This window comes from Erinaceus europaeus, chromosome 16 (assembly GCF_950295315.1).
Source record: "Erinaceus europaeus chromosome 16, mEriEur2.1, whole genome shotgun sequence".
NCBI classification, from domain to species: domain Eukaryota; kingdom Metazoa; phylum Chordata; class Mammalia; order Eulipotyphla; family Erinaceidae; genus Erinaceus; species Erinaceus europaeus.
This window is the reverse complement of record NC_080177.1, coordinates 13,436,446-13,443,709: the sequence shown is the minus strand read 5'-3', so window position 1 is coordinate 13,443,709 and position 7,264 is coordinate 13,436,446. Positions and strand designations below refer to the sequence as shown.

Below are 7,264 nucleotides of genomic sequence, written 5' to 3'. Positions count from 1 at the left end.
TGACCATTTTTTCTTTTTTTCCTCCCTTTCACTCTCCCTTCCTTCCTTTCTATTTTTTTTTCCTCCAGGGTTATTGCTGGGCTCAGTGCCTGCACCATGAATCCACCGCTCCTGGAGGCCATTTTTCCCCCTTTTGTTGCCCTTGTTGTTGTAGCCTTGTTGTGGTTATTATTATTGCCATTGTTGATGTTGTTGGATAGGACAGAGAGAAATGGAGAGAGGAGGGAAAGACAGAGAAGGGGAGAGAAAGATAGACACCTGCAGACCTGCTTCACTGCCTGTGAAGCGACTCCCCTGCAGGTGGGGAGCCGGGGGCTTGAACCGGGATCCTTATGCTAGTCCCTGCGCTTTGCGTGCCACATGCGCTTAACCCACTGCGCCACCGCCTGACCCCTCTTTTTTTCTATTTTTATTGCATAGGGCAGAGAGCCATTGAGAGAGAACAGGGAGGGAGATAGAGAGGGAGAAAGAAAGACAACTGCAGACTTGCTTCACCACTTGTTATGCCCAGAAGTCCCAATCCGCAAAGAAGACCAGAATCACATGCAAGAGCAAGAGCCTTTATTAGGATGCTTAAGCTTGGGCTGCTGACACCCTTCCGAGAGAGGGGAGAGTCTGCGACCCCAATCACTTCTCGTTCCACCTTTTTATGGTTATCACAGGGTGGGCACAGGTGGAAATATCCACACGGAACAAGGAACAATTGGTTTCGGGTCAACAGCTGCTATCAATATTTGGGGCCCCTCTCCAACCCCACACACTCATGAAGAATCCTTCCTACAGGTGGGGGTGGGGTGGGAGTGGGGAGATCGAACCCGAATCCTTGCTTATGGTAACAGGTGCAGTTGACTGAGTGCTCCTGGTGCATGGTGGCAGGTGTACTCAACGGAGCCCCTTGATTTCCACTTACTTTCAATGAGCTGTTAAAGTCATCTCTGTTGCCTCACCTTGGATGGTACTTGAAGACATCATGTTAAATGCCAACAAGAGAAGGACAAATCCTTCTTTCTTATTAAAGGCAGCTCAACAGGTCTAGATAGATTTCCTGCTGGCCCTTTCAAATTTCCTGCCTCTTTCAAATGAAAGGGAGCTTTTGCTTGTGGCAAAACCAGGATAAGGCAGGTATTGGGAGGCAGACACTTTTCCCAACACTGTCTGTCTGCTCTTAGGAGTATCATTCTCTCTGGAGCCCTGTTCTGGGAGCAAGCAGCTGGCTCGAGGGGAGCAGTGGACTCAGCGGCGCTGTTGCTTGGGTTCCACTGTAGGGTCAGGGCAGCCAAGTCTGGGTGGGGCTGGACCAGAGAGCTCTGGCTGGAGCCTATCTGTCCCTGTGCTGTATTTCAAACCTCTCTGTTCCTCAGAATCAGTGATCCCAGTCCCCAAAGGCCACAGATGAGTCACTTTCTTCACCCTGACCTAGATTACTAGCTCCTTCACCTCCCAGCTTTTCCTCATTCATTTTGTCTTGGGTCATGTGTTGTTCTCCAATTTTCTGATAACAGTTTTTCCAGAAGTTCCATGGAATTATCAGTCCTTGATGTTGCCAATGTCAGCACCATCTCACACAGGGCATGGCAAGGAAGGTGATTCACTTTTGCGTTCCTGAAAGCACACAGCACAAATATGCAGGCACGCTAGAAAAAAAATCAACATTAATTAGCTCATATACAGCCTTGAATATAGATTTGTAGAGGCCGAGCAGTTGTGCACCTGGTTGAGCACACACATAACAGTGCTCAGAGGCCAGGGTTCAAGCCCCTGGGTCCCCATATGCAGGAGGGAAGCTTCACAAATAGTGAAACAGTGATGCAGCTCTTTCTCTCTCTCTCTCTGTCTCTCTCTCTCTCTACCTCTCTATCTCCTCCTCCTTAATTTATCTCTGTTCCTATCCAAAATAAATATTAAAGACTATATAGATAGATATGTATGGGACAAGAGATTAAAACTGCAACGAGACGATTGTATTTGAATGACTCACTCAGAAGACAAAGTACCTCAAGAATCTTCCAATTGGCCAAGGTTTGGGGAGGGGGTCTGAGAATCCGAGATGTGCACCTTAAGAATAACTGTTCACACTATGCCACATGGATCCGCATCTACTGAAGTAAGAGCAGAGGCAAAAAGGAACATTCTACACACTGCCTCCACTTCCTTCTAGTGACTTATTAAAGTTAGGCAAATGGCAAGGTAGGAGGAAATGGCAAGGAGATCTGGCACAGAAGGGTCTTTTTGTACCAGTACATTGATCACTGCTCCTCAAGAACTCTCAATACTTCCCTAGGAGCCTGGACCTCCTTATGCCAACCTTCTACAGGGGCTGTTGGTAAAACAGAGAGGGAGGGAAAAGTTTTTTTTTTGTTTTAATTTTTTAATCAATAACACATATCTGTGAGTAAAGAAGGCCAAAATTAGCAAAACTTTATTTTAAAAGACCTATTGACTAATGGGGGGAAGAGGTCTATCTTTCAAGTCTGCTCTCTTCCCAACATACACATACACACACACACACACACACACACACACACACACACACACGAATGGAGAGGTTAGTTACTTAAATCACTTACAAGTCATCTCCCCACGCCCTAAGTTAGCGTCATCTTACTTTTACCAGAGTCTCATCTCTTCCGCTTACATGCTTCAGAATCTTCTGAGTCAGTCACGTGATAAAAAGTCCATTTTGTAAAGCCGGGTGTTCCCCTTTTAGTTCTGGATATGCAAAAAGGATTAGAGTTTTCTTTCTTTTAAAATTTTTTTTTTGTATTATCTTTATTTATTGGATAGAGACAGCCAGGAATCAAGAGGGAAAGGGGTGACAGAGAGGGAGAGAGACAGAGAGACACCTGCAGCCCTGCTTCATCACTTGTGAAACTCTCCCTGCAGGTGGGGACCTGGGGCTTGAACTGGGGTCCTTGCGCACTATCACGTGTGCTCAATCAGGTGCGCCACTGCCTGGCCCCGAGTTTTCTTTTTCTTTCTTTATTCCTTCATTTCTTGTTTTCTTTCTTTCTTTCTTTCTTTCCTCCCTCCCTCCCTCCCTCCCTTTCTTTCTTTTTCTTTTCTTCTAGGGTTTTCACTGGGGCTCAGTGTCCACCACCAATCCAATGCTCCTGGAGGCTATTTTTTCCCTTTTGTTGCCTTTGTTTATCATTGTTGTTATTGCTGTTGTTGTTGTTGTTGGACAGGACAGAGAGAAATCAAGAGAGGAGGGGAAGACAGAGAGGGGGAGTGAAGGATAGACACTTGCAGACCTGTGAAGCGACTCCCCTGCAGGTGGAGAGCCGGGGGCTTGAACGGGGATCCTTCTGCACATCCTTGTGCTTCATACTATGTGCGCTTAACCCGCTGCACTACCGCCTGCCCCCCCTTTTAAAAATATTTGTTTATTATTTTTGACTTGATAGGGCAGAGAGAAATTGAGAGAGGAGAGATAGAGAGGGAAAGGGAGGAGATAGCGTAGTGGTTATGCAAACCAACTTTCATGCCTGAGGCTTCCAGGTCCCAGGTTCAATCCCCCACACCACCATAAGCCAGAGCTGAACAGTGCTCTGGCAAAAAAAAAAAAAAAAAAAGTAGATAAAATAGAGAGGGAAAGAGAGAGATATTTGAAGCCCTGCTTCACCACTTGTGAAGCTTCTCCCGTGCAAATGGAGCCTAGGGGCTTATTACATCCTGGTCTTTGCACAGGGTACTACCTGCCCTCAACTGGGTGCACCACTGCCTAGCCCCTAGAGTTCTCTCCTTAACCAGCAGATGTTAACAAGAGTTCTTTTCTCATTTTTTTCAGAGTTCTTTTCTTAAACATAAGTATTTAAATGTCATATTATTATTTCTTTCTTAGCATTAATATATGTAAATTAACCCCCTCTTTTTTTTCATCACCTCCAGGGTTTTTGCTGGGGCTCAGTGCCATCACTATGAATCACTACTCTTGGCAGACATTTTTTTTTTTCTATTTTATTGAATAGGACAGAGAGAAATTGAGAAAGGAGGGGGTAAAATCCTTTTCTTTTTTCTTTAGATTTCTTTTTTCTCTTTTTTAAATATTTATTTATTCCCTTTTGTTGCCCTTGTTGTTTCATTGTTGTTGTTACTGATGTCGTCATTGTTGGATAGGACAGAGAGAAATAGAGAGAGGAGGGGAAGAGAGAAAGACAGACACCTGCAGACCTGCTTCATTGCCTGCGAAGTGACTCCCCTGCAGGTGGGGAGCCGGGGGCTAGAATCCATATCCTTATGCTGGTCCTTGCGCTTTGTGCCATGTGCGCTTAACCCACTGCGCTACCGCCCGACTCCCTAAAATCCTTTTCTTAACAGTAATAGATGTAAACCCAAGCTTCTATTTATTTACTTATTTTGCCAGAGCACTTCTCAGCTCTGGCTCATGGTTGTTGGGGGATTGAACCTGACACCTTGGAGCCTCAGGTATGAGAGTCTCTCTGCATAACCAAGTCCTATAAAAATAAATAAATACATAAATAAAATGGCCACAGGAGCAGTGGATTCGTTGTACAGGCACTGAGCCCCAGTGATAACCCTGGAGGCAAATAATAATAATAAATAATAAAGTGCAGAGGGCAGTTCTAGGGAAAGGCAAACAGCCAGGAAATCCTTCTGTAGTCTGCCTCCCAGACTCCCCAGCTCTGGCCCAATGACCTCCACCACAGGCTCCCTTTGCTCCTGAGGGAGAAAACAGAACCCAGGAGGAAGAGGCCACACAGAAGCAAGACTGGGATGGCCTGAGAACCAGAGCTTGGGAGGCCAGAAGTGACTACATCTGTGTCTGTTGTAGCCAAGGATGAACCTCTTTGGGGTCCATGGGGCTGTCTCCCCATTCTGTCTTCTAGCATCATCATCTAAACCACTACCACCACCACTCCCTCCCACCACAGGGTCCTTCTCTAGAGACTTCATTCTTTATACCCCACCCTGGTGCTGGCAGGACTGGGTGGGTGGGGTTCTCTAATGTTGACTGAAAAGAGACCTAGGTTCCAGGCACCTGTGATAGAACACACACAAGCAGACAAAGGCCACTCGAGGTTGGGAAGCTTGAGGGAAATTCATATGCTTGGTTCCGGGACTGATTCACTGAGTCAATCAATATTTACTGAGCCTCGATGAACTTGAGGGGATAAAATGAAATCCTGGGGTCCCTGAAGTCTTTTTCAGCAAGTGAGGAGGACACGTTTCAATAAAGATGCAGAGATGAAGGGACACACACCAACGCAGTGATATCTACTCAGGTCCTCTCACCACTCAAAGGAAGCTCTAGCACTTCTAGCCTTCCACCCCCACACCCTGACTCTGCCCACTACCATCTGTCCACCCCTGTCATCCTTGTTGAGGAAACTATGAAAAAGGCAGATGTGGAAATGAGAAATATCAACAATTTTTTTTGTTTTGTCTTTTGTTTTGTTTGTTTTTACCTCTGGGGTTATCGCTGGGTCTCAGTACCAGTACTCGAATCCACTGCTCCTGTAGAACATTTTTATCGGATAGAACAGAGAGAAATTGAGAGGGGATGGGAAGATAGAGAGGAGAGAGAGAAAGAGAGACGCCTGTAGCCCTGCTTCACCACTTTTGAAGCGTCTGCCTTTCAGGTGGGGAACAGGAGGTTCAAACCCAGATCCTTGTGTGGGTCCTTTCACTTCATACTACATGCGCTTAATCACGTGCACCTCAGCCCAGCTCCCAGACAAATTTGTTTTCAAAGAACCTTTTCTCTCTTCACAACAGCCCATCCCAGTGATGTGACAGGTATCACTGAATCCATCTGATAGTCCAGGAAATGGAGGTTCCAAGACATGAACTTCAAAGACCCATCTCAATCATGATTATGAAATGTGGGACTGGACTTTTATCCAATGGATGGAGAAGGAAGCCCTGCCTCACCATTGCTTCCTTCTGCAGCTCCTGAGTCCCTTTCAGACTCGGACCGCCTCCTGTCTTCTATAAAAACAGAGTCGGAGAAACAAGAGTTATATGTGAATTCAGCACAGTGCCTCCATCTCCATGGGGCTTCTCTATGGGGAGCCTTTCATCTAGAAAGGAGAGAGGTTTCTCACTCCACCTTCCAGGACTTTGGGACAGACACCACTAGACAGGAAGAGAGAGGCAGCTGACCAGCCTGACCTGAGGTGAGCAGATTCACATAAGGAAGCATAAGTGGGCTGGGGTCGGTTTGCACATGTGTGTGCGTGTACAAAAATCTCAAGATCGAGTTGGGGAGATAACCCAGCTGATAAAGTGCAAGACTTGAAGAAGTCTCAAGAGCCTGCCCTTGCCCAGAGATGACATGAGAGAAGGAAGCAGCACGACCCTGAGCACATCGCTGGGTCTCTCTACCTCCTTAACTATAAAGCAACCCTGTGCATTCCCCTTGCTGTGAGGATGTCCAAGCATCAGTGCGAATTTCCAAGTCAATGCCATTACACGTGATGTGGAAGGTGTCACTTTCAAGAATCCTGGACCCTTTCCCTGTGAACTGGGACATATCAGTCCATCCCTCCCTAAATAGGAACACACATGGAGACAGTGGTTAATCATACACAGAATTTACCCACTGACGCAACATAAGGAAGCTGAGAAATGTTATGCATGTACAAACTGTTGTATTTACTGTTGACTGTAAAACATTAATCCCCCAATAAAGAAATTAAAAAAAAAGATGACAGAGGACCTAGTGGGGGTTGTATTGTTATATGGAAAACTGAGAAATGTTATGCATGTACAAACTGTTGTATTTACTGTTGACTGTAAAACATTAATCCCCCAATAAAGAAAATTTTTTTAAAAAAGCAACATAAGAAATTTCAGGGGAGTCGGGCAGTAGCGCAGTTGGTTAAGCACATGTGGTGCAAAGCGCTAGGACCAGCGTAAGGCTCCTGGTTCGAGCCCCCAGCTCCCCACCTACAGAGGAGTCACTTCACAGGCGGTGAAGCAGGTCTGCAGGTGTCTATCTTTCTCTCCCCCTCTGTCTTCCCCTGCTCTATTTCTCTCTGTCCTAACAACAATGGCATCAATAACAACAACAATAATAACTACTACAATAAAAACAATGGCACCAAAAAGGGAATAAATATTTAAAAAATTTTTTAAAAAAAGAAATTTCAGGCACTGTCATAGCTTTCCACTATCCTAAGAAAACCTCTTCATCCAAAAAGGATGACAGAGGACCTAGTGGGGGTTGTGTTGTTATATGGAAAACTGGGAAATGTTATGCATGTACAAACTATTGTATTTACTGTTGAATGCAAAACATTAA

The 7,264-nt window shown here is 45.5% G+C and overlaps 1 long non-coding RNA gene across 1 annotated transcript; it reads right to left on the bottom strand.

Annotated features, from left to right (window-relative positions):
• Nucleotides 1-544: 544 nt before the first annotated feature.
• On the bottom strand, nt 545-5,839 carry LOC132533411 (uncharacterized). Its single transcript, XR_009545275.1, has 2 exons — nt 3,098-5,839; nt 545-3,064 (listed from the first exon to the last, which is right to left on the bottom strand). It is a non-coding gene; the product is annotated as an uncharacterized LOC132533411 (long non-coding RNA).
• Between the last annotated feature and the right edge of the window lie 1,425 nt (nt 5,840-7,264).